We start from the raw sequence: 26,109 nt of genomic DNA, 5'->3' as shown, positions 1-26,109 counted from the left end.
GTGGTGCAATTCCAGAACAAGGATCAAATTCAGTACCTAGTACAGTGGCAACACTGTCCACTTCATGAGGCTAGTTGGGAAAGAGCCAAAGATTTTCTTCAGAGGTTCCCTTCTTTTCCTGTTCCATAATTGTTGCTAAGACTTGAGACAAGTCTTCTTTAAGGAGGGTGGTATGATAAGTTCAATAAGCTTGTGTTTGACTTATCATGTTGACTTTAATATTGACTTTCAGTTTTGGAGGGAAATTCTGTTATAACAGAATTTGTAACTGATTTCTTTTTTGTTATTTCTCATCTCTGCCTTAGCTGCTTTGTGAGATTAGTTTCTCTCTTTCCCTTTATCTTATAAATAGATTACAAGTTCCTGTAATCACTTTATTCAGAAAATTAATAAAAATCTTCTCCCATCTCTCTCTTCTCGATCTCTTTGTTACTTACTGTTAGTTTCTGCTATGGTTTGAGTTCTTCAAACTCAAACTATTTGCTCTTTACAGTTTAAGGGTTGCCCTGGCTGTAACACAGTCCTTCAACCTTGGTTGTAGAAAACAATTTATTGGTGGAAGTTAAATTTGAAGCCATGCTATTGCTTAGGACTGCAGATTTGTTATCTCAGTGAAAACTCGGCTCAACCAGTGAAAACTTGGCTCACTCTTGACTCGATTAGTACATACCTTTTGCTAGGGCTTAAAATTACTTGGAACTTTTCTTTTTAGATAGGGTTACCACATAATACCTTCCTTTTCTTTTTTATCATGTTTTGAAATATACAATTTTCTTGTCTTTGTTAAAATACCTTTGTAATCCCCTGCATGTTTGTATTTTGATTTGAGAAGTAGTCTCCTACGTACCATTGAATTGCACCAATGACAGTCTTGACTCTTAAGTGTTGAATTGATTTCAGTATATTTTGTGTACAACTTATTAGGAGGCGAAATATTGGTGATGTTTCGTTCTTTTACCCCTTGCATTATGTTGTCGATGATCACATATATCTCGGAGTACAACATAGATTCATAGCACATTGGTTTTTTAGATGATAAGAGAACAAATCCTTTCTTGTCCTTGCCTACTGATCGAAATGTCATAGTTTCATGTTATCCTTGGTTCAATGAAACTCATCTAATTAAATCACTCCATACTACAACATCAACAAAGTACGTACGACGTCTATTAAACACTTCTACTGTAATTTTGGAGGACTTATTACCTCCTTGAACTGTTAGTGTGTTACTGTTTTAATTAATTCAACAAACAAAAATGATTTTGTGAGTCTTTAATATCTTTGATAAGATGCATGTCCAGGAAAATTATCATATAAAATACTTATCCCTCCCTCTCAAGTAAGCTTAAAAAGTCCATATAAAATCTATCTTCTCGGATTACTAGTTAATCAAATAAGAATTAGTTGTAAATATGATCGATGTGTATTCATCCTTGTTATGAATGAAACACCTTTTTAGGCTTGAATGTTGATTTGTATGACACTTTGATGTTTGAATAATGAGAAGAAATAAATGAAGAAATTAAAACACACACAAAAATTTAAGGTGGTCCACTCTTCAATGAGCTACATCCACCATGGCGGAGGGTTTGAAGCTTGTATTACTTTTCAATGGAGAAAGAATTACAAAGAGGAATTCTCAAAGGTGAGGAAGAGAGAATTCTATGTATGCTTAGATCTAGGATTTCAACCTCACTTGTGTTTCTCTCTCACTCGAGGAAAAATCCTTATCAGTGGTTCATCAAAGGTTGCCCTTATCAAACAAGTGCAACCTTTAAAAGGTAAAAAGAAAAAAAAAAAAGTAAAAAAAATCTGAAATATTTTCCCTCCTAAACGTGAAGCGCAGCTTTTGCCCTAACATTTTTCTCCCCTTCATTTTTTTCTCTCTCCTGCGTCCGATCCACCTCCGTCCTCGCCGACGCTGTATCCTCCAAAGTCCGGGAGCTCGACCTTGCTCAGTCCCGTGTACGGTGTATCCTCCACACTCCTCCGCCTTGACGCCATTAGAAGTAAACTTGATTTTGAATCTGATGTTAAACTTTATAATAATTGAAGAATCTAGCCAGTTCTAACTTTTTCGAATTCAAAATTAGAGATACTAATATTCAAACATTTACATTGCTAAACTTTAAAATGTAAAGTGTAACTATCAAATCGAAATGGAGGAAGTACTCCGTATGACCGTACTCTTTGTTCTTTTTAATTCTTCTACTGAATTGTTTTGTTTCATGTGAGTGTAAAAGTGGGACTCGTCTTATTCCGACATTTTCTACATTTTAAATATATGAATCAGATGACAGTTTCTGGTCTGTGTCTCTTTTTGTTCATGCATTTTTTTGACTGGAACTGATGCTGATATTCTTGTTCGTGGTTAGAAGGATCATATGTCGCGCGCCATTATAAGAAAGTTGAAGGAGTGTGTCTTTTGATATGGATTTCGGAAGATGAGCAAATCCACTGCTCGTGTAAGGGATTTGAACATTCAAGAATTCTGTGCAGACATGCTCTTCGACTATTAATTAGTAAGAATTCTTTTCATCTTCCGGACAAGAATTTTCCATTTAGGTGGAGATGGGATAGTTCATTTATACCTACGGATCAGGAAGGTAGTCGACCAGTAAAAGAAGAGCACTATCATGCCTTACATTCTCTTACAGATACTCTTATGACAAAGTCATTGGTCTCTAAGGAGCGGTTTAACTATGCCCATAAGGAACTCACAACACTCCTTAATCATGTTAAAAATATAATAATAAAATTATGAACTCACAACACTCCTTATGATGAGCTTGCTCCAGAAATATCAACTAATAATTTTAGTGAGTCTTAGATTTTCTCAAAGTCGCAGATTTGCCTAATTACAGTCGGTTAACTGTCTCCAAAAGTAATTGCAGATTACATGGCCATGGTTGTGAACTATGCAAGTTAGATTTTATTTGGAATAGGGGTTGAAGTATATAGAATCATTAGAGATGAAGCTGTGTTTTCACATTTCCATCCATGACATTTGTGAATTGTGAGTTCCTATAAAAATGTGAAAAGGGGGAAAAAACACTGTTTCTGTACAATGCAGGTTATGTTATTGACCTCATTGCCTCCTATTCTTTGAGATGAATGTATGTAATTCTAGATCTTGTTTTAGTGGATAGTAATGTACTCATAAATTGTGGAGTCTGTTATTTATAGGGGAACTTGTGAATAAGTCATCTTCAAGTTTTATGTTGTCTATTCATTTTATTTCAGAAGCTTTCTGGTGTTATTGCAGAATATGTGTCAAATGGGTCTGGCCGGGTCAATTATTGGAGATTGAACTTCTTTTTTTTTTTTTTTTTGACTATTTTATTATTATTGAGATTTTGAGATCTAGAATTAATTTTGTGGGGATTTTGGGTTGCAAATATATGTTTTTAGCTGTGGGGGGTAAATTTTGTTTCAGTTAATCTCATGTTTGGGATTGAAATTCTTTACTAAAAAAAACTTATTATGGATTTCTAATAATTCAAGTCAGTTTTAGTCAGGTTTGGGTTTGGTCAGGTTTCAGGTTTTTTTTTTTTTTATATAGGTTCAGCATAAGTCTGTTCTTGGTTCTATGCAGACAGATCAGAATTCAAGATAGCAGGTGAGCTTACTCTCCGGTTACATAGTTCTTTTTCATCTGAAACTAGAATAAATCTGGTACACTTTGAACCTTATAGCCCATAATAAAAATAGTGATTTACTATTTCTGTATCACATTCTTAATGCCGAAATCCTCTCTTTCTGCAGCAACGAATCCAAGAGCACGAGTTAGGGACTTTGTTTCCGATGCTTTAGGAGTTCATCTTCGTTAAGTTGGCCAAGGAAAAAGAAAAGATGAGAAAACTCTTGAGGTGGTATGGTGTGGTTCTAGATCGCTTGGTTCTACCTCACAGGTAAATAATAAAACAACTAAGGGTTTATTTGTTTTACTTGTAAATTTTCTTTTTCATGTTCTTCTAAACTGTAATGAAGCTTTTGGAAGCCTAATTTCATTAATTATATTCTTAGGTTGTCAACTGTAAGAGTTAACCTATGAAACCTTTTTACAAACACAAGTTGGTAAATTAACATCTAAAGCACATATATTTTCAGGATTATCAATCTGCAAATATAATGCTCCAAGTCTCACTTTAATCAAGAACGAGTAGATAGCTTCTATCACTGGCTGCTCCAAATAACATAGATACACTATTGTTTTACTGATAGTCTGATATAACTTACACAACTGCATAAATACACCTGACACCAACTAATTTATAACTTACAGAACTGCAGAAATAACTTACAGAACTGCAGAAATACAAGAATCATAGTCAAGAAAATCCAATTTTCAATACACCTGACACAACTAATTTATTTAAAGGGGTCTGGTATAACACCTTGTTCTTTTTACCTTTTAAAAATGTTTGCAGAAAATAAATTAAAGGTAAGATAGGACTAATAGGTAATAAGTTAACATAAGGTCATATAAAGTCCAATGGTCATAGGCGTGCATAACGAACTTAAAATGAGTTTCATAACATATAACTAATCATATGAATCGTGAAAAAGGGTTAGAATGTGGAAATAGGTTCGTTTGTTGGTAGTTGGGATCGAAAATGCCATTTTTGGCCATAAATGACCTATATCGACCCAAATGACCCATAGGCGTGCATAACAAACTTGAAATGAGTCTTATAAACATATAACTAATCATATGAATCATGAAAATGGTTAAGAATTTGAATATAAGTTCGTTTGTTGATAGTTGGGATTGAAAATGCCATTTTTTGGCCATAAATGACCTATATCGACCCAAATGAACCATAGGCGTGCATAACAAACTTGAAATGAGTTTCATAATCATACAACTGATCATATCAATAATTAAAAAGGTTTAGACTGTGGAAATAGGTTCGTTTGTTGGTAGTTGAGATCGAAAATGCCATTTTTGTCCATAAATGACTTATATCGACCCAAATGACCCATAGGCGTGCATAACGAACTTGAAATGAGTCTTATAAACATATAACTAATTATATGAATCATGAAAATGGTTTAGAATTTGAATATAAGTTCTTTTGTTGATAGTTGGGATTGAAAATGCCATTTTTGGCCATAAATGATCTATATCGACCCAAATGAACCATAGGCGTGCATAACGAACTTGAAATGAGTCTCATAATCATATAACTAATCATATGAATAATTAAAAAGGTTTAGACTGTGGAAATAGGTTCGTTTTTTGGTAGTTGAGATCGAAAATGCCATTTTTGGCCATAAATGACCTATATCGACCCAAATGACCCATAGGCGTGAATAACGAACTTGAAATTAGTCTTATAAATATATAACTAATTACATGAATCATGAAAAAGGTTTAGAATTTGAATATAAGTTCGTTTGTTGGTAGTTGGGATCGAAAATGCCATTTTTGGCCATAAATGACCTTTATCGACCCAAATGAACCATAGGCGTGCATAACGAACTTGAAATTAGTCTTATAAACATATAACTAATTACATGAATCATGAAAAAGGTTTAGAATTTGAATATAAGTTCGTTTGTTGGTAGTTGGGATCGAAAATGCCATTTTTGGCCATAAATGACGTTTATCGACCCAAATGAACCATAGGCGTGCATAACTGTAGACACCTAATTTGTGTCTCCCCTTTGGGATGATGACGATACCATTATCCTTATTAGGTGATTGGAATAACTCCAGGCGGAAATCCCAATTGCTAAGAATGCTTCCAAAATTCAAGATCCAAAATCCAACCCCCGAGACCATTCCCCTTTCGGTTCTCGGTACAAAATACAACTTTCCAAATCCAATTTCAATATCCAAGTACAAACTCATCTAGTAGACCATCCCATTGGTTTTACTAGGCCTTTTCCACTCAAAATTATATAAGGCAAGTCAAACTCGGGCGCCGACCTACAAAACCGAGCATGTCGGGCCCCGTCCCGTAAAACCGGAATTCAAAACCTGAGAAAGGCTTGTTATTTTACGCAAAATCAAGTCTTAACTTCCAAGAAAACACTACGTTCCAAGCATCGTACTATTTGTACGAAGGTACATCAATACAAGACAAATCAAGGACGGAGCCCGCGTCCTTGATTTTGGCAGCACTCATGCCACGTCACCAGCGCCCAACGCTGGTTTGGCGTGCTGCGGTGGCAATGCCTGGCGGTTTCCAGCCATTTTTCCTATAAATACCCCCTAATTTTCAGCATTTGGGGAAGCAGCTTCAATATACAACGTCGTAATACAAAAATTACGCCTCAAATTCAAGTCCAAAAATCTTTCAAAAACACATGCAAACTTCAAGTTCTAAGCAATTGGGAGCTCTAAAAGGAATTCTTGCCTAAACCTAATAGGTTCCGAATCCCACAATATTCAATCATGTTTCTTTGGTTTTCCTATTTCAAAAATGATTAGCAAGTTGGCATTTTTACTACTAATAACTAGTGTGTACCCGTGCTAATGCACGGGATATACTACGTATAAAATATAAGACATTTAATTAACATAGAGAGAAATTAATAATCACATTTTGCATAATTGCATATATCAAAAGTAACATGTTTGAACTACAGAGTATATTTTGCTAGTGACTCAATATATGTCCTGTTTTTTTTAACACCAAAAAACCGCAAAGTCGGATCCAGTGTATCCCATTCCTCTGTGACACATTTCTGTACTCCATTGGTAAAACAAAATAACAAATACGTTAAACAAATAACTTTTATGAACATCAAAGCTTAACCGAATTAGACAATGGTGAATGAATAGACATTAAGGGAGGTGTCGAGTCGCTGTTACGTTGATGGTGATCCAAAGAGGTGTTGGCGTTGGGTTTCAATGTTAGTACTTGGCTACTTCAACCTTCAAGTGAGACGATGAAGGTGATGATGAAGGTGGTGGTTGGAAATGAGTTCCATGGGCTCATGGTATTCAACTATTCATAATTTCCTAACATGACAGAGAAGTAAGTTTTGTTGGGTTGAGACACAGAGACGGTAACAGAGGAAGTCGGTTTTTTTTCTTTACAATATGGAAGTACTATGTATATATGTGGAGTAGTTTAAGGATTATATTTAAAACTGATTTTGGAGTGTTTAAAATTTGAAATGTAGAGGTGTAAATGGATTTTGGAGGGAGTGAATGAGAATGCTCTATTTAGGTTTTGGAGGCCTCACATACTCCACTGACATTCTTATTATTAGATAGGATGTCACTTGCAACAATCATACATCTTTTCAAAATCCAAACTTTTCAAAATACAAAAATGCAAACTTTCAAGTTTCAAGGATGTTCAAAGTTGTTTGCAATCACTTCTTTGAACTAGAATCACTTTCAAGTATGGAGTAATCAAAGATGACACCTTTTTAGTTTCTAAAGGTTTAATATTTTGAGATTCAAGACTCCATTTTTCAATATACAAGTTCAAGTTTTCAAATTTCAAGATCCCACAATGTTTAGGGTTTCTCATGAATACTTCCCTAAACTAGGATCCTTTCAAAATAAGAGCACATCAAAGATCTAACCTTTTCAACATTAAAATGCCCGATCTTTGAGATTCAAGTCTCTTAAGTTTCAATATTTCAAGTACAAGTTCAATATTTCAAGTACAAGTTCAATATTTCAAGTTCAAGTTCAATCATTTCAAGTTCAATATTTCAAGATTCAAACTTTCAAGTTCAAGTTCTATATGCAAAATCTAGGATACTTTGGGATGAGCAACTTCTCCCAAGTTGAGATTTTTGGCTTTGAATTCGTGTCGGGCGCACTTATTTTTAAGGAGCCGCTTGGCGTTCGAATCTCATGTGCCCAAGTACAAATTTCAATATCGCAATTTCAATTATGCACCTTTCAATATTTCAATTTCAATTATGCACCTTTCAATACCGCAATTTCAATATCGTACTTTCAATTCCGCAATTTCAATATCGCACTTTCAATTCTGCATTTCAATTCCGCATCTTTACTTGCCTAGTCCTTCTAGGCAATGTGGACCTACTCCCTAGTCTGTTTCTAGGGGGTCTTGTATTTACTAATTCCGCACTCATTTACAATTGTGATGTTGCTTTATTGCTTTCATCACCATACATGCTAAATACAACAAAAATACCAGGTTACATCACGCTTAACAAAGATAATTTCTTGGACAAACATATCTTAGGTTCCTTTAAATTACCTTTAAAGCAAAGTGACACTATACAATTAGAGATTCTATTTGCTCTAAAATTCAAACCCACATAGTCTAATCTAGGGTATATTTTCGAAAATGCTATGTCACGTACTCGAATAATTTCTAAAGCTCGCGGAATAAGCATCTCGTTCCCGTGCCCGGATCTCACCCATCCGTTTCGAGGATTCAAAGCCTTATCCAAAATAGAGTCACTTGCGGTCTTTCCAAATGAGACTTTAAATAATGTTTGGTGGCGACTCCTTCGAGGTACAAAAATACAATGGTTTTCTAAAAAAACCGCCCCCTTGTAGGGAAAGAGCATACTTGCGATGCGACCAAAAAAACACCCCCCTACAGAGAGGTGTCGTGGGATCGTTGAAAATATTATTGACCATTTCTTGACAAAATGTAGTGTAATACCCCGAATTTTTAAAACTCGATTAATTATGCTTAATTATTTTTTTTTAGCTTAAATCGTTTTAAATCCTAAATTCGAACTTTATTTTAATTAACAAAGTTTTATTTCGCTTGAATTTTTAATATTGCTACACGATTTATTTTTCAGTTTATAATTTAATTTTCATATTTACGAGCTTAACGAACTTTTTAAATTTTAATTATTTTCGGATTTCTAAATTTATTTTATTCGGAAACTAAAGTAATTATTTAACGTTCTTATTTTTATTCGGAAACTAAATTTATTTTTCGTTAACGATATATTTTTTTTATATAAAGAATTAATTTAGCTAAACATTTCTATTTTTAGTAGTTTCTTAAAATAACAACTAAAATCTAAAATTTTACCTATTCTAAAAATTATGAAAATGCTCATGCACACTCAAAGCCAAAATACACAACTCTCTTCTACTCCTCTTTCACGTGTCAACCAAGTCAATGAGCAGAAAATTTTCTTACTTTCTTGACTCCTCTTTCTCCCTAATTCAGTCCAAGTTCATTTCCTTGGGCTCCAAGTACTACAGCTTCCTCTTCAATCTACATGTCTTCAAAAACCAGAAAATTGAGATGGGATTTCAACAACAAAAAAAACAAAATACAATTTCAATCATCCCTCCCATTCTCTTCTCTGTCGAACCACCACCACCCTCAGTGGCTGCTGCCACTGAAACCACCACCAATCAACATCCCCTCCACCATCTCAGCACCACCATTGTACCCCCGTTGTCCTCCCTCCCCTTCTCCTCGTCGCTCCCCTGCCTCTCTCCCCTGCCTCTCTCCCTTTCCCGACCCCGCCAGCACACCACCACCATCTCACACCACCACCTCCAGCCACCCCATCACTCTATCAACCAACCTCCGCCTCAAATCCCCGGCGAGCTTCCCTCCCTCCGCCCAGAACTGCCTCAAGTTACGACCACAAATTCCCCTGTTTTCCCTCTCTGTTTCGCACACTCACCACCCTCCTCTCACAACTCCGTCGCCGCAAACCACCGTTCACCACCGTCGCCTCCAGGCGCGGTTCGCGGTGATGCGCCGCCCAGCCCAGCCACCTTATTCCTCCCCCATCTCTCTCCTCCCCTTCGTGCCTCCCCTGTTCACGAACTCGTTCCCCTTTCTCCTCGCGCCGCCGCAAACAATCACCACCACCTTCGCCTTTGGCGCGGGTTTGTGTGGCTGCGCCGCCCAGCTCAGCCGCCCTCCCTCCTCTCCTCTCCTCCTCTTCTTGCCCTTCTGTCTCGAGCACCCCCTCCCCTGTTCGACGCCTTTCTTTCCAGAAAACCAAACCAAGTTTCCTTTTGAAACTTTGGTTTTCCTTAAACCTATAATAGAGTTGGGCCATTTCAATTTGGGCTTTTGGATAAGTTGGAAACTAAAGAGTCAATTTCAGATTTTTCTAATTATTAATTTTTATGTTTTAAAATTTTTATGGTATAAATATTTACTAATTAAATTGTTATTATTTTTCAGGTTTAATTATCGAATATCGATTCTACTAATTACTACCTTATTTAACAAAGTGAAATTTAAATATTATTTTCATGAAAATCGATTTATGGAATATATATAAATATTTCGATTGAAATTTCGTTTAATAATATTTTCGTTAAATTATGAAATTATGTCTTTAATTAAAATTCGTTATTTATAAATTCATTATTTATAAACTTAATATTTATAAAATATCGATTTTAGATTGTTTGTCGATTTAATATTAATTCAAAAATTTGATACTTTGAAAGAAATCGAACTAGGAGCTCAGGACGAACGAACCAAGGAAAAGGCCTAGCAATCATGGAATTGAGGTAACGGCTATTGCTAGTACCCGCAATTCCCTTATAAATGCGTTTATGAAAATACAGTGTTATGATCTATTTATGAATTGAATGCTTTGACATGTTTTATGAATTGCGGGAAATGAAATGTGATTTGATTAAATTATTTATTATAATATGATTGATTGAAATTCTTATAAAACGATCTTTATAAGAAACCATGAATGAAATGATGTCTCTATGATGCCAGGAAAGAAATGATATTTTATGGATCCCAGGATCTAAATGATGTTTTATCATGATCTCATGATCTAAAGGAATTATGTTACTTATACTGAAGTAAAAAGGCTAAAATGTAAAATTAAACGAAACATGATAAATGAAAGTGAAATTCCTAGTCCGTTTGGCAGTATATGTTCACAGGTTACGATTCTCGGTCATGCATGTACCCATGGGGCATCCGCCCATTGAGCCAAGGCTCTCATGTTTTCGGGCCAAGGCCCCATGTTTATGGACAGCGGTCCATCGTGGAAGACGTTCCACCATGTCATACTTGCCACGACTAGCATGTGCACCCTAAAGTTAAAAATGAGTTAAATAAAGGACTTTATAAATTGTTTTACATTATTCTATTCTCCCTGTGTTATTAAATAAAATGAATTGAAATGAATTCACGTTGCTAGAATAGTTCGTTACTGAGTCTTCGGCTCACCGTTATTTTGTTTTCTGTTTTAGGTACCGCTGGGAACGATGGGAACGAGTAGTGGCGAGGATTTCACTTTAATAATTCCCACCTAGTTTATGTTTTAAGTTTTAATAGTTTAATTAAAGACTTTTAGTAATTTATGTACCTTTATTTTGGTAATATAAAACATTATTATATTAATTTTTTGGGATTTAATATCTTATGATTGATGGTTGCCTTGTAATTCCCAAGAGGGAGTTACGGCAGGTAATGCCCCGACCAATTAGGTTAATTCCGCTGCTAATTATGCTTTAATAATGTAATTAGAAGTCGGGGTGTTACAGTTTGGTAGTTACGGCAGGTAATGCCCCGACCAATTAGGTTAATTCCGCTGCTAATTATGCTTTAATAATGTAATTAGAAGTCGGGGTGTTACAGTTTGGTATCAGAGCAAAGGTTCTGGACCATAAGTGCTAAACCTTACGGGTTTCGCACGAAATAGAATTCATTAGGCTTTAAGTAAAGAATTTTAAGGAATAAGTTAAAAAGAATATGTTAAAATCAGGTCAAGTTAAAATGAAATGAGTGTGAGCGTAGGAACGCACGGGATAAAAGGGATTCATTTCTTATGTTATTGATGTTTTCTTGATTGAATATGTTATGCGAAATATCGATTATCGAACTTACCAACGATTCCACGAACGAAGCTCACATCAAAGCGCAACATTCACAATGACGTCTCCCACAATGATGTTTCCTATGATGATTTCTATGACGACCAACCTATTGAAGACCCCAAGGAGATGATGGAACGATTAAGAAACTGCACGTACGCTGTCAACTGAATTATTCAAAGATTCTCGGCAAACGAAAGTTACTAATACGAACGGAAAAGCGTCACTATTTAAGAAGTTTTCACCTTCGAATCCACCAATCTATGATCGCAAGCCAATTCGATGGAATTTAAAAGACTAGATCAATCATATGGATCAACTACTCGAAACTTTCGACATGCTCTAACGAATGGAAGCGAATATCGTGCAAAAAACGAATACTTGTTATTTATGTCAAGGAAAAGATTATTTCGTTAAAGATTGTCCTAAACCACCTCCAACGAATACCGGAACAACAACCTCGACCAATCATGAACGAAACAACAACAATGCTAAATCCATCACGCCCGTCAACATACGTAAGAGATTACATGATAAAGGACAAGATGACGCCAACGTTGATATTATTTTGATTTAGCTCTCTCTCGCTTTAGAATCGAACTTCCTTTGATTTTATGCTTATCATCACATGTCATGTTATGAGTTTTCTACCCTAGATAGACCAGGCAAAGTTTAAGCATTATATTTTAGAAGAAGTTAAAGTTAAGCACGGTGCGAACTCAAAGATTTTGTGGATATGAATGGTTTTGAGGAATTTTGATCTTTAAGGATGGTATAAACGTTAGGAGTACCAAGTGAGCATAAGGTTGTGGGTGATCACTAATTAAGTTAAGATTATTCGAATTTCAAAGTATTAAAGTTATGAACAAAAGTGATTCTTGGGTTACCTTTCCGATGAATATTTTGATGTTTATAAGTACTAAAGTCTAATATCTAGAATGATTGAGTAAGGAAGCTAAGAAGTTATACAGAAAATTTATGAACCCAACATGAGTTATAATAAATGACCCATTTGAGTTGACCCATGAATAAGTTCCTGAGGATTTTACCAAAATAAGCTATCAAGAATTAGTCTGTCAATAAGGTTAAAGGATAGAGTACCGAAAGAGCATGAGTTTGTATTTTTATAAGTGGAGAATCACCAATTAAATTAAGGTTATTCAGGGTTTAGAGCATTCAAGTTGAAATTGATTTATGAGTTAATTTCCCGCACCCTTCATAATAATTGTTTTGTGGTTGTAGGTACCTAAGTGTGTATTCATATATGTTAAGGAAACTAAGCTAGAACTTTTAAAAGTTATGAAAGAATATGATTTATGGTGAAAAGATAAAATTGAATGTACACATGAAGTTCTGAGAATTATACCAAAACAAGTAATCAGGAATTAGTATGTCAGTGAGGTTGATGGTATTCTTGGTTTACCTTTCCGCGTCTTTAATAGGGATTATTTTTGTGTGTTTATCTAAAAGGATGCTTGATAATCTCCATAAAGGAAGTTGAACTAGAGAATGTAAGGTTTTGCAAAAATGTTCTGAGGAAAAGTACGATTTATGGCGAGAACATGGAATTGAGGTTGCATATAAAGTATTGAAATAGGTTATCGAGAATTCTGTCCATCAGGTTGATGATATCAATGAATGTTATGAAATTCGAAAGGGATTATGAATGATTGAGGAATACAATGGAGTTGAGAGTAGAGAATCGACAAAATGACATGTCTATAGGACCAGGTAGTCTGAACTGAGTTTTCTATGAGCTAGATTGTTTCTAAATAAAGGCACACTTGATGGCTTAGCGTTATCTGCATAATACGAGATTCATTGATTTAAAATATTAAGGATAAGTAACGAAGTCGTATGTCTAACGATATATTTCTAGCTACGTGATTGGAATGGAACCCCTACAACGAACATAGTCGACGAAGTTATTCAACGTAGAAGAAAAGATCGGGGTTCGAAATCAAAACGTATCGAATAAAGAAAGCCAACGACAAGATTCCTGCAGCAAAGGAGCCAATAGCAAATGGAAACGAAATATTATTCGCCTAAAAACGATATGATTTACGAATCACGATGTTGTATGAATAAGGTTAATTAATGATGAAAATTTTGGAAGCGATATGCTCTAATTGAGTCTCAAACTAAGATGTGTCACCATCACTAGTATATGAATATTATGCTTATGTTAATTGTGCACGTTTCAATTAAGAATTATTTCTTTATGATATGCTTTATGGATTATGTTTACGCTGGCATGATTGTGTTGATAAAAACTAATGGTTATACATGGAAGCCGTCTCCAATGGAAGTTCTCCCGAGCTCAGAGTACGAGATTATTATTATTATAATAAATAACTTTTACAACTATTGGAGTATTGCAATTGATAGATAAATATTTATTTTCATTATATATACATATATTTTCAGAATTATAATTTTTCGTTAAAAACTACTATTTTTGGTGGAAAATATTTTCAAACAGGATCTCACAAAGTAAAATAGGAGCCTAGTCTATGCTAACAAGTTTGCCCCTTTTATGTTCTTTGCTCCTCGATCCTATTATATGAAATCAAGTGGAGATACGAAAGACGATGGCGAAATGTAATTGACCCTAATGACGATTTAGGATCAATATATAATTTTGCCCCTTTTGCATTCTTTACTCTTCGATTCTAGGTCTTGAGTTGAAGCGGAGTCCTAAAAGATGATGGCGGAATGAAGGCTAGACATTGTCGAGATTGAAATAAAATTTTGAGATCTTGGTTTTAAAATAAAACATCATACTTTTATTCGAGGGTTTTCAATTTTCAACAAACATTTTATAAATCTAATTTTCAAGTTTCGAGGACGAAACTTTTTCTAAGGGGGTAAGAATGTAATACCCCGAATTTTTAAAACTCGATTAATTATGCTTAATTATTTTTTTTTAGCTTAAATCGTTTTAAATCCTAAATTCGAACTTTATTTTAATTAACAAAGTTTTATTTCGCTTGAATTTTTAATATTGCTACACGATTTATTTTTCAGTTTATAATTTAATTTTCATATTTACGAGCTTAACGAACTTTTTAAATTTTAATTATTTTCGGATTTCTAAATTTATTTTATTCGGAAACTAAAGTAATTATTTAACGTTCTTATTTTTATTCGGAAACTAAATTTATTTTTCGTTAACGATATATTTTTTTTATATAAAGAATTAATTTAGCTAAACATTTCTATTTTTAGTAGTTTCTTAAAATAACAACTAAAATCTAAAATTTTACCTATTCTAAAAATTATGAAAATGCTCATGCACACTCAAAGCCAAAATACACAACTCTCTTCTACTCCTCTTTCACGTGTCAACCAAGTCAATGAGCAGAAAATTTTCTTACTTTCTTGACTCCTCTTTCTCCCTAATTCAGTCCAAGTTCATTTCCTTGGGCTCCAAGTACTACAGCTTCCTCTTCAATCTACATGTCTTCAAAAACCAGAAAATTGAGATGGGATTTCAACAACAAAAAAAACAAAATACAATTTCAATCATCCCTCCCATTCTCTTCTCTGTCGAACCACCACCACCCTCAGTGGCTGCTGCCACTGAAACCACCACCAATCAACATCCCCTCCACCATCTCAGCACCACCATTGTACCCCCGTTGTCCTCCCTCCCCTTCTCCTCGTCGCTCCCCTGCCTCTCTCCCCTGCCTCTCTCCCTTTCCCGACCCCGCCAGCACACCACCACCATCTCACACCACCACCTCCAGCCACCCCATCACTCTATCAACCAACCTCCGCCTCAAATCCCCGGCGAGCTTCCCTCCCTCCGCCCAGAACTGCCTCAAGTTACGACCACAAATTCCCCTGTTTTCCCTCTCTGTTTCGCACACTCACCACCCTCCTCTCACAACTCCGTCGCCGCAAACCACCGTTCACCACCGTCGCCTCCAGGCGCGGTTCGCGGTGATGCGCCGCCCAGCCCAGCCACCTTATTCCTCCCCCATCTCTCTCCTCCCCTTCGTGCCTCCCCTGTTCACGAACTCGTTCCCCTTTCTCCTCGCGCCGCCGCAAACAATCACCACCACCTTCGCCTTTGGCGCGGGTTTGCGTGGCTGCGCCGCCCAGCTCAGCCGCCCTCCCTCCTCTCCTCTCCTCCTCTTCTTGCCCTTCTGTCTCGAGCACCCCCTCCCCTGTTCGACGCCTTTCTTTCCAGAAAACCAAACCAAGTTTCCTTTTGAAACTTTGGTTTTCCTTAAACCTATAATAGAGTTGGGCCATTTCAATTTGGGCTTTTGGATAAGTTGGAAACTAAAGAGTCAATTTCAGATTTTTCTAATTATTAATTTTTATGTTTTAAAATTTTTATGGTATAAATATTTACTAATTAAATTGTTATTATTTTTCAGGTTTAATTATCGAATATCGATTCTACTAATTACTACCTTATTTAACAAAGTGAAATTTAAATATTATTTTCATGAAAATCGATTTATGGAATATATATAAATATTTCGATTGAAATTTCGTTTAATAATATTTTCGTTAAATTATGAAATTATGTCTTTAATTAAAATTCGTTATTTATAAATTCATTATTTATAAACTTAATATTTATAAAATATCGATTTTAGATTGTTTGTCGATTTAATATTAATTCAAAAATTTGATACTTTGAAAGAAATCGAACTAGGAGCTCAGGACGAACGAACCAAGGAAAAGGCCTAGCAATCATGGAATTGAGGTAACGGCTATTGCTAGTACCCGCAATTCCCTTATAAATGCGTTTATGAAAATACAGTGTTATGATCTATTTATGAATTGAATGCTTTGACATGTTTTATGAATTGCGGGAAATGAAATGTGATTTGATTAAATTATTTATTATAATATGATTGATTGAAATTCTTATAAAACGATCTTTATAAGAAACCATGAATGAAATGATGTCTCTATGATGCCAGGAAAGAAATGATATTTTATGGATCCCAGGATCTAAATGATGTTTTATCATGATCTCATGATCTAAAGGAATTATGTTACTTATACTGAAGTAAAAAGGCTAAAATGTAAAATTAAACGAAACATGATAAATGAAAGTGAAATTCCTAGTCCGTTTGGCAGTATATGTTCACAGGTTACGATTCTCGGTCATGCATGTACCCATGGGGCATCCGCCCATTGAGCCAAGGCTCTCATGTTTTCGGGCCAAGGCCCCATGTTTATGGACAGCGGTCCATCGTGGAAGACGTTCCACCATGTCATACTTGCCACGACTAGCATGTGCACCCTAAAGTTAAAAATGAATTAAATAAAGGACTTTATAAATTGTTTTACATTATTCTATTCTCCCTGTGTTATTAAATAAAATGAATTGAAATGAATTTACGTTGCTAGAATAGTTCGTTACTGAGTCTTCGGCTCACCGTTATTTTGTTTTCTGTTTTAGGTACCGCTGGGAACGATGGGAACGAGTAGTGGCGAGGATTTCACTTTAATAATTCCCACCTAGTTTATGTTTTAAGTTTTAATAGTTTAATTAAAGACTTTTAGTAATTTATGTACCTTTATTTTGGTAATATAAAACATTATTATATTAATTTTTTGGGATTTAATATCTTATGATTGATGGTTGCCTTGTAATTCCCAAGAGGGAGTTACGGCAGGTAATGCCCCGACCAATTAGGTTAATTCCGCTGCTAATTATGCTTCAATAATGTAATTAGAAGTCGGGGTGTTACATGTAGCCCACGGGACATGATTTCAGTATTCTCCGAGGTAATAATATTCTGACCATTGTCCTGATTCTGTTCATTTGTTGTTGACTAATTTTACTTTTTTCGAATTTGAGAATTAAGCACTGCACTTTTAGTCCATTAATAAGCTTTGAAAGGGTGTTTACCCCCTTCTACGAGTGTTTTTAATCTATTAATTTTCAAGGGTTGTTACTCTTTTGTGCCTCCTTCTCCATATATCTCCTGTGTGATACTGATTGTTTATGTAAAAGTGCAACAACTTGACAGTTTGATATTTATAAAATTTATATCTACATCATAAAATTTTGATAAATGGTTTGGGAAAAGATTAGTAGGAACTGATAATTACCCCGTGCAATTCACATGTTTATTTTATATTCAATTATACATGTTTAAATTGATTTTTCTTAAATTCTGATAAAATGCTACTTAAAATTTAAGTTTTATTTTTTCAAATTGTTAATGACTAAATTTTAGAAATTATATATTTTTAATGAAAATTAAATTAATACTCCGTATAATAATGATTTGGAACCTGGAAGGTTAAGGAAAATAGAGAAACCAAGGATTTAATTAAAGAATTAAAAAAGATTGATGCAGCCTATTAAAAGTGAAAGAAAGAATTATTGCAAATATTGAAAAATAAGAATTTGACAAGATTTTTTTTTCTACTCCATAGTTATTAATATATGCACAATGTTAGGCCCTCTGTTTATGGAAGTTTAAATATTTGCCCGATATCCTCAATTCCTTGTTACGGAGTAATCCACTTTTTTCTTCTTATTTACCTCCGTAATTCTACCTTTCTCGGGACGGTGAGGGTGGGGGCATAGGTAGTGTAAGGACATTATTTCCTAGAATGAGTTGCAGTTCCTGTAATTCTAGAGGCAATGTTCTCTTAGAAACGAAGAAAACCAACATCTCTATTACATAAGGGAAGAGGGGAGGGTTATTTGCGTAATCACGCTTTTGGTGTCCCAATCAAAAATACTAATATACCCTCTATACTTGCGCAACTAAATTCAATTCAAAATCTGATTATATACTGATTTAAAAAATGTTGGATATTAATTCATTTTAAAAACTTAATTCAACAAATCAGGAAAATCATTTAAAAAAAACGATTAACCCAAAACCTTCAGCAAACCCAATCAATAACAAATTTTTGTGTTATTTGTTAATATTGATGATTTGATCTTGATCTTACACTATGCTTGCTTAAGGAGATCAAATTTACTTTTTTTATATTCGCACGCATCGCGTGCATATAAGACTATGTGTACTAAGAGAGGAGGTTGTCTACATCGCTGGTAACCAGCGAAATAAGCACCCCATACCCACTTTAAAAAATAAAAAAAATTAGAAATATGACCCACCTTCAAATAAATGTGTAAAAGTGTTGTGAACTTGTTATATACTGTCATTTCTAATATAAATATTGTCATTGTTGTATATATACTGTCATTGTTGTATTAAAATACTGTCACAATCACCCAAAAAAGGAAATTATGTATACAACTGTAATGAAATATAAAAAGTAAAGAGACCATTTAAATGAATGGATAAAAGTGTTGCATATTAAATGAATGGGTAAAAGTATGTATACAAGTGTTATATAAGTTTTGTCATCGTTTACATAAATACTGTCATTGTTGTATTAAAATACTGTCATTGTTGTACTAATTACTGTCATTTTTGCTCATATGTAGTACTTTATTTGACTTTTCAACTCATGAGATGAAATTACCATTTTACCCCGAGTATGGAGTAATTGTGCCGCTGGTTACCAGCGATGTAGCCTCCCTCGTACTAAGAGTGCTAAACTCAAAGGATAACAGATATAGACAACTTTTCATGACAATTGGCGTCGTTGTGGCCCCATACAATGTTTAAATATCTGTTCTGCACCATACTGCGGCTAAGTCTCAAGAAACATAGTAAAGAAACTAATTAGCTCCCCTGCTGCCCTACTTCTATTGAGTTCAATGATATTTCCGGCTATTAGCTTGACAGCTTCACATAGTCATTAGTTGCTTGAATGTGAAAATGTGATATTTAATTTGCATTTAATCAAATGTTTAATTGAAATTTTTGTTTTTGTAAAGGTCTACACTCCAAGGAATGCGCCTTATGCTAGTGAGGAATTTTATGTGGTTCGTGAGCAATGGGCTATGTTTTTTACCAACAAGTATTTATTATTGTCCTGAGAGCGCTTGATCGAGTTGGTTTAGTTGTTACAGAACAATCTTTTATATTAAAATGTATGTGTACGTTGAAATTTGAACGTATACTTAAATGTAGTACGTGCACTTTGGTTATGGGATATATATATATATATATATATATATATATGTGTGTGTGTGTGTGTGTATACAAAACACCAGCTTTTGTTTTTATATTTACAAGTTGAGATATTCTATTATTGTTGTTGATAGGTTCCTATATTTGGTTCAAGACACTCTCGATATAGATAAATAAAACTAAAATTTTCTCGCCAAAAGGACGGCTTTGTTGCAGGGGACATATTCTTGTTCGCTGCAACAAGTATGTGAAAATAGGCTTAAATAAAGACTTGTTACATCGTAAAAATTGTTGTTCGCTGCAACAGGGTGGGTCTGTTACAGCGTACAAATTGTTGTTCGCTGCAACAAACCCGTCCGTTTCAGCTTACACCATTTTGTACGCTGCAACGGGTCTTGATTTTTGCTTAATTTTACACACTTACATATATATGTACGCTGAAACAAATCACTTTTTGCAGCGAATAGTGTACGATGTACGCTGCAACAAGGGTCTAAATTCCCGCTGCAACAAGGGTTTTTTTCTACTAGTGAACTTAATGAATGATTATACATAGTTCAAACATTCATTACTTAGATTTATTCACATGGGTCGAATATCTCCAATGCATTATTTCTTGTTTGATTTAGTAAATGCCATTACTTAATCCAAAACTATATTCTAAGATCTTGGTAAATAGATCTTAATACCCAGTATGTACTAAGTTTTGCCTTGGTCCAACATTGATAAATAATTTCAAATCTAAGTTATTAGCATTTGAATGTTATTTCACAATGGTGACATATGTGTGATACACATAGGACTGATTCAGTTTTACGTACTCCCACTAAATTTCTTATACATCCATAAGAATCATGTATATTTTATGAAACTAAAATACTTATTAGTTTCACTAAAATACAGTTTCAATTCCCAATTGCTTGCACTAGTAGAAAAAACCCTTATTGCAGCGGGCTTTTAGACCCCTGTTGCAGCGTACATCGTATGCTGCAACTGGGGGGCCTGCAACAAGTCTGAACTTGTTGCAGCGTACAATGTTCGCTGCAAAAAGTGATTTGTTGCAGCGGGCTTTTAGATGTACGCTGCAACAAGTGCCAAAAAATTGGCAAAATTTTGGACTTGTTGCAGCGTACATATATATGTACGCTGCAAAAGACTCAACTTTTTGCAGCGTACATTTATTTGTACGCTGCAACAAGTCTGAATTACTCAATTTTTTACAGCGTACATTTATTTGTACGCTGCAACAAGTCTGAATTTTTGCGAAATTTTTTTCCCTTGTTGCAGCGTACAACATATATGTACGCTGCAAAAAAGCACTTTTGGCGGAAAAATTCTAATTTTGTTTAGGGATACCTAGAGTGCCTTGCACCAAATATAGAAACCTGTCAAAACAATAATAGAATAACGCAACCTGTATAACAAATATAAAAACAACAACTGGAGTTTTGTATACTATATATCCCAAAACCAAAGTGCACATATTACATTTAAATATATGTTCCAATTTCAACATAAACATACATTTTAATATAAAATTTATTCTATAACAACTAAACCAACTCGATCAAGCGCGCTAAAGCCAATAATAAATACTTGTTGGTAAAAAACTTAGCCCATTGCTCACGAACCACATCAAATTCCTCGCATAAGGCGCAATCCTCGGAGTGTAGACCTTTACAAAAACAGAAATTTAAATTAAACATTAGATTAAATACAAATTAAATATCACATTTTAACATTCAAGAAACTAATGACAATGTCCTAATAGTCTAAAATGAGTCCTTAGGTTCTTTAGTTCAAAGTTGGGAGCGAAAATGTCATTTTAGCCTAAATATGACCTATAACGACCCAATGAGCCTATAGGTGCATAAATAGATTGGAACGAGTCTTAGATCGTTAAAATTATGCATATTAAACATGTAATAAGTTTTAAATGAGTCCTTAGGTTCTTTATTTTAAAGTTGGGAGCGAAAATGCCTTATTTTAGCCTAGATATGACCTATAACGATCAAACAAGCATTAAATGGGTATAAGTAGATTAGAATAAGTCCTAGAAACTCAAAACTAAGCTTATTAATCATATAATAATTTAAAAATGAGTCCTTAGGTTCTTAAGTTCAAAGTTGGGAGCGAAAATGTCATTTTAGCCTAAATATGACCTAAAACGACACAATGAGCCTTAAATATGCATAAATGGATTGGAACGAGTCTTATAAAGTTAAAATTATGCATATTAAACATGTATTAAGTTTAAAATGCGTGCTTAGGTTCTTTATTTTAAAGTTAGGAGCGAAAATGCCTCATTTTAGCCTAAATATGACCTATAACTATCAAACAAGCATTAAATGGGTATAAGTAGATTAGAATAAGTCTTAGAAACTTAAAACTAAGCATATTTATCATATAATAAGTTTAAAATGAGTCATTAGGTTCTTAAGTTCAAAGTTGGGAGCGAAAATGTCATTTTAGCCTAAATATGACCTATAACGACACAATGAGCCTTAAATGTGCATAAATGGATTGGAATGAGTCCTAGAAAGTTAAAAATAAGCATATAAAACATTTAGTAAGTTTAAAATGAGTCCTTAGGTTCTTTGGTTCATAGTTGGGAGCGAAAATGTCATTTTAGCCTAAATATGACCTATAACGACACAATGAGCCTTAAATGTGCATAAATGGATTGGAATGAGTCCTAGAAAGTTAAAAATAAGCATATAAAACATTTAGTAAGTTTAAAATGAGTCCTTAGGTTCTTTGGTTCATAGTTGGGAGCGAAAATGTCATTTTAGCCTAAATATGTCCTATAACGACCAAACAAGCCTTAAATGTGTATAAGTAGTTAGATTAAGTCTTAGAAACTTAAAACTAAGCATATTAATCATGTAATAAGTTTAAAATAAGTCCTTAGGTTCTTTATTTTAAAGTTGGGATCGAAAATGCCTTATTTTATCCTAAATATGACCTATAACGATAAAACAAGCATTAAATGTGCATAAATAGATTAGAATAAGTCTTAGAAACTTAAAACTAAGCATATTTATCATATAATAAGTTTAAAATGAGTCATTAGGTTCTTAAGTTCAAAGTTGGGAGCGAAAATGTCATTTTAGCCTAAATATGACCTATAACGACACAATGAGCCTTAAATGTGCATAAATGGATTGGAATGAGTCCTAGAAAGTTAAAAATAATCATATGAATCATGTAATAAGTTTGAAATTAGTTTTTAAGTTCGTTAGATCAAAGTTGGGAGCGAAAATGTCATTTTAGCCTAAATATGACCTATAACGGCCAAAGAAGTCATGAATGTGCATAAATAGATTGGATTAAGTCTTGTAAAGTTAAAACTAATCATATAAAACATTTAATATGTTTAAAATGAGTCCTAAGGTTCTTTATTTCATATTTGGGAGCAAAAAAGCCTCATTTTAGCCTAATATGACCTATAACGACCAAACAAGCCTTAAATTTGCATAAGTAGATTGGAATGAGTGTTAGAAAGTTAAAACTATTCATATTAAACATGTAATAAGTATAAAATGAGTCCTTAGGTTCTTTAGTTCAAAGTTGGGAGGGAAAATGCTTCATTTTAGCCTTAATATGACCTATAACGACCCAATAAGCATTAAATGTGAATAAATAGATTGAAATGAGTATAAAGATGTCCAGTTTGTCGTTCCTGCAGTACCCAAAAGTAAACAAAATCACAAGTGTATCAGAAATGTATATCCAGTATCCAGCTTTCAAATGATACACTCAACAACAGCCAAAGGTGAAAGATTAGAACATTATTAAGTAGTTTTCGACAAGCAGAATCCAAATTTATTTCTAGGATACACGCATATAGAGATAATATGAATTACCAATATGAAAATTGTTAAATGAGAATAGGAGTGATTCTCTTTCTTTAATTTCTGAACAGCAATTAAATGTTGCACATGGATATACCAAAGTGATAATCTGCTGATTAGTATAACAAAAACTACTTACACATTCACAGATGCAATGAGATCATCATTAGTAAAGCTCAGTCCAGCATTGCATTTGGTGAAGTTTCCAGAAGCAGTGTCAAATGAGAGGTCAGTACCCAAAGCAAGAGTACTGTTTCCAAAAACTCAGAAAAGTTGACAATGGGGTTTGCTGTCAAACCAAGGCTTGTGCTGATGCCAGCATACTCATGCAAATACTGAAGCTCAACCTGTTAACATAATTTAAACTCCACAAATTAGAACCATTATCCCGTAGTATCTTGAACCATGCCTCTTTAGGTAAGAAAATACTAGAAAGATAATTGTATGGTACCTTGCCAGATATCTGATCAGGAACACGGAAACTAAAAATAGCCTTCAAGCCAGGGGCAGGTTCATCAACGTAATGGTGGTGAAAAGCTAGGAGCGGAAGACGGAAACAACAAAGAAGTTGGAATCAGATTACAATAGATTCCAATTATGTAAAACAAGATGTTCATAGAAAGCAATGCTATCTGTCACCAAATTTTACACAATTACCAATTATAAAAACCTATAAACCAATGAAACCGTAATGTATCATAGAATCAATTCGTAGTAATACAAATAAACAAACTCACATTGGAGTTGGTATCAACTTTCACATCGGTGGTAATATTCTTGTTTGTCAACTTAGTGCTGACATCAGCCAAAAACAACTCGCCCTTCTTTATCCCAGTAGAAGTGATAGCCTGCAAGAAAACAAGTTTACATTAACCCTTCAATACAACACAATATCCAGATGATAATAATAAAAGAAAGAAGAAAGCACTGGACAAGCATTGCTAAAACATAAAAGAATAATTGAGGACTAACCAAAACAGTTCCGAGGTTGTAAATAGCCCTATGAAAGTCAAACTGCAACTGAATTGCTGCACGGAACTGCATCAAGGTATATTACAGAGAATCAAATAATAGTGAAGATTCAATAATATTCATAATTTCGTATGTAACCCACACCTAAAATCATTTAGTTATCTTGAGTTTATCAAGTAATATGTTTGCACCTTACTAATTGCCGTCTTAACAATGTTATGCTTTTCCTTAGCAGGGACTATCGCACTGAGTTCCTGTATCACAAAACAGGGAATGGTAAAGCCAAAGTCTGAGAGCATTGTATTGCCACTAACTTTCTAGTGTAAAAAAAATGCACTTCTCAGCCTTTCCTTTCTGCATTTCTCACTGTATAGATGAGAAATATTACCTGCAGTGCAAGTCCCCAGTTGTTAAGCGCCTGGAAAGGAACAATGAGATTGTTACAATGACAAAAATGAACAGAAATCTAAAGAATTGTAGTAAAAAGATAAAATAGCCAAATACAAAAAGAAAAAAAACCTGGGGACTATTCCAATTCAACTGCACAGCTTTTCCGTAGTAATCTGTGGCCTGAAAGGAAGATAATTAGGTCATAAGGTCTACTTAAATAATACAAAGCAAAAGCCTAAATATTCTACTTTCATCATTTCATAATGAGTTAATATTTCCAAACACCCATAATTTGTAAGAAAATAGCATCAATTGTGTTCTTGGTACATCCAACAATAAGTGAACGTCAAATGAACAACTCAGAGAAAAGGTCACCACTTTGCTTCAGAGATTTATGATCAATACAGCTTCTGGAAATGATAGGATGAAAATACAACAAGACCATAAAAAATGAAGGTAAAGAATTATAACATGAAAATGACCTCAAATAAGCAGTCCAGGTTCTTCCACCAAATCAACTGTTTCAAATTCATAATCGGCTAGAAGGGAAAAGTCAGACAGCCGCAGAGAGTGGATTTGGAAGTGTAATAGAAGGGAACAAGAGTGCGAACTGCGAAGACCTTCAGGAAAACCACTTAAAATATAATTCAAGACAACCACTTAATTATCTAATATTACAAGGGTGTTGCTATAGCCTACAGAATGCAGATTACCATACTAATAAATTGTACCCCGTATTTAAAAAGCTGCAAAATTCTAAGTCTCGAAGAGCAGCTATACTAGTCCCCAGATACAGAACTTGAACCAAACTGGCAAAATCATCCAGTGCAAGACTTCCAAATTACAGAGGTACGGTTCAACTCAAGTAGGTAAGAGTGCTTTACATAAAATCAACAGAAAGTGTACATAGTTCTAGTTACATTTCAGCATTTTACGTGACTGTAAAAACCACATTCTACTTTCCATTTAGTTATCCTCAATGCTAGTTTGACCCTCTCCCCACCCCTCAATAGGTAATCCCTTTACGGCTTTACCAACACTTTCAAACTACTAATTCAAAACAACAATAATAGCA

The 26,109-nt window shown here is 34.4% G+C and overlaps 2 long non-coding RNA genes and 1 pseudogene across 3 annotated transcripts; 1 reads left to right on the top strand and 2 right to left on the bottom strand.

Moving 5' to 3' along the window:
- Positions 1–2,380: 2,380 nt before the first annotated feature.
- On the top strand, positions 2,381–19,832 carry LOC130461037 (uncharacterized). 2 transcript variants are annotated; one of them, XR_008921327.1, is made up of 3 exons: positions 2,381–3,619; positions 3,766–3,911; positions 19,623–19,832. It is a non-coding gene; the product is annotated as an uncharacterized lncRNA (long non-coding RNA). The 2 variants fall into 2 exon arrangements; XR_008921328.1 differs by lacking the exon at positions 19,623–19,832 and having other exon boundaries at positions 3,766–4,115.
- A 1,422-nt stretch (positions 19,833–21,254) lies between these two features.
- On the bottom strand, positions 21,255–24,526 carry LOC130459154 (mitochondrial outer membrane protein porin of 36 kDa-like; annotated as a pseudogene).
- Positions 24,527–24,577: 51 nt separating this feature from the next.
- Positions 24,578–25,555, bottom strand: LOC130461282 (uncharacterized). Its single transcript, XR_008921728.1, has 4 exons — positions 25,164–25,555; positions 25,033–25,062; positions 24,836–24,898; positions 24,578–24,710 (listed from the first exon to the last, which is right to left on the bottom strand). It is a non-coding gene; the product is annotated as an uncharacterized lncRNA (long non-coding RNA).
- Positions 25,556–26,109: the final 554 nt, after the last annotated feature.

The sequence above is a fragment of the Spinacia oleracea genome, chromosome 5, assembly GCF_020520425.1.
Source record: "Spinacia oleracea cultivar Varoflay chromosome 5, BTI_SOV_V1, whole genome shotgun sequence".
In the NCBI taxonomy this organism is placed as follows: Eukaryota; Viridiplantae; Streptophyta; class Magnoliopsida; order Caryophyllales; family Amaranthaceae; genus Spinacia; species Spinacia oleracea.
This window is presented reverse-complemented; position numbering and strand designations above follow the sequence as displayed.